We start from the raw sequence: 2328 nt of genomic DNA on the forward strand, positions 1-2328 counted from the left end.
GAGCACTATCAATTATGGAAATTATATTATGATTTTATTTTACTAAATCTTTCTTTCAGTGTATATATTTTTTTTTTATATTTTTACAATTTTATTGTCTTATTCTTTAATTGCAGAGAATTGCTATTTCCAATTTTTGTTTCATATACCTTAAAAGTCTTCGGTTGATTTTTGTTTGTTTTATTTATCCAATTACAATGTACAGTTCGACCGTTTCTTTTTTCTGGGATCAAACTACTAATATCATCAGATAGAAAAACTTAAACTTCAAGAACGGAGTGAGTATTTGTGCTTGAGAAAACTGATTTAGCCACTAATATAGTGAGATATTATAATATTAGAAGGTATGAAAACTCTTCTCAGCTGTCCTACACTGGACATAATTAAGTTGTTCTCAATTGATTCTACATTTGTGATAACTGGAAATACATCTTTATGTCTTCCTTACATCATCCTTAATTGGTTTACTGTTCGACCATTTTTAATATACTGAAAGTAACATAATATTAGATGTTGATTATCTCCTTCCAATTAGGAATGCACAGAATGAGAAAAATTCAAGGTGTGACCACTTTACAATTTTGTCCTCGTATCTATATAGAGTTAGTTTATAGATTACTCTATCTCTATCTGTTTCAAAATGTAATCCGTTTTAATTAAAATATGTAATATTTAAAAGTTATTACTTTAGAAAACTGTCATTAAATATATAAATTTAATCAATTATACAGTAATTTACATAATTTAATTGGTCACACAATATCCAATAAATATAAAGTAACATTGAAATAAAAAAAATTATATAGCGAAACAAAAAAATACTTTTAAACCATTATATTATAAAACAAAGGGAATATTCAAATTATATTAAAAACATTAGAATAGTAAGAATCAGAAAAGCTGAAATCTCAACGTCGATCATTTACGTCGGCCATGTCTTAGAACATCTCCAATGTATTCCTCTATTTTTTTTCTCTAAAATAGAGGAATTTCATAATAGAGATGGATTTGTCTCTGGTGTATTTTTCTATTTTCTCTTCTGAAAAAGAATATTCTTGATATATTCTTTTCTAAGTTTACAAATAATTCTTTTTATATGTGAAAGTTGAAAATCAACCCAATTTATTTTAGTATTTTATAAATTATGATATTATTTACACTAAATATTTTTTTACAAACTATTATGTAAATAAAAAATATAATTATATTTATATAAATAATATATTTAACTAAAAAAATATTTTTGGTTATAATTGTTTAAGTAAAAAGTTAAAGGATAATTTTGTAAAAACAAATAGAGGAGGTGACATGGCAAAAATATAGTTTCTCATTGGCCGATTATTTTCGCCTATGTGGACACTCTATCTGAGGCTTATATCCTCCTTTTATTACTTGTTTAATTTGCTTTAGGTTTTAGATTTAGATTTAACATCCACGTTTACATATACAAAAATATATACATACAAACTTTTCTATTTTTTTAAATCAAATATTTTGATGATTACATATTAGGTTAGAAGAATATATGTTAGTGAATGAAAAATGGAAAATATGTGGTATAGTATTAGAATTTTAGTATATTGGTATTACTAATATTTTTAATTTAATTAATTACAAAACGGTTTCTCGGTTCGGTTCGGTTTAAACCGAACCATTCGGGTTGGAGAAATCTTCAACCAAATGGTTTGAAATAGACTTTGGTTCGGTTTGAATTGGTTTTGGCTCGGTTGGTTCGATTTGACTCGGTGCGGTTCGGTTTTTTTGCCCACCCCTAGTAGATTAGCATTTGTGGCCGTAGGTTCGATCTCATTGCTTCCTAATGGCCATTGCGGTTGTTGTTGGGAAGGATACAACAACAAAGTGCTGCTACTAGTACTAGTCATTGCCATTGGATCATATGATGTTTCATTCTCGTGGATCAAGATTTAGTATATGTTGATAGATCAATGGGATCTTTAGTTATTGCTTATCTACGGATGAAGATCTATAGGGCTGTGCACATACATGCACATGAGTATTTTGAAGAGCTTTTAGCGGACCATTGTTTTGTTAAAGAATGACATGTAAAGGTGAATAAAGGGGAATTCCTCATCAGCTTCATCAAAAGCTTTTCAAACTATAGTTTTTCATATTATGGACATTAGGGGAGCTTCTTCCAAAGCTCCCTCCCCTGTGAACTCAAGGCATAACGACTTTGACTTAAAGAAACGTCTTCCAAGCCAGACTTAATGAAAACATCTTAAGTGAAACTAAACTGATATCAAGTTAAAACCGATGGAACATGAAGTTAATGTGAAACAAGTTACAACCCTTGACAATTTACAGTTT

The 2328-nt window shown here is 28.5% G+C and overlaps 1 pseudogene; it reads right to left on the reverse strand.

Moving 5' to 3' along the window:
- LOC106298710 overlaps nucleotides 1-1889 on the reverse strand; it is a 2974-nt pseudogene extending 1085 nt beyond the window's left edge.
- Between the last annotated feature and the right edge of the window lie 439 nt (nucleotides 1890-2328).

Source organism: Brassica oleracea, chromosome C6 (genome assembly GCF_000695525.1).
Source record: "Brassica oleracea var. oleracea cultivar TO1000 chromosome C6, BOL, whole genome shotgun sequence".
Taxonomy (NCBI): Eukaryota; Viridiplantae; Streptophyta; class Magnoliopsida; order Brassicales; family Brassicaceae; genus Brassica; species Brassica oleracea.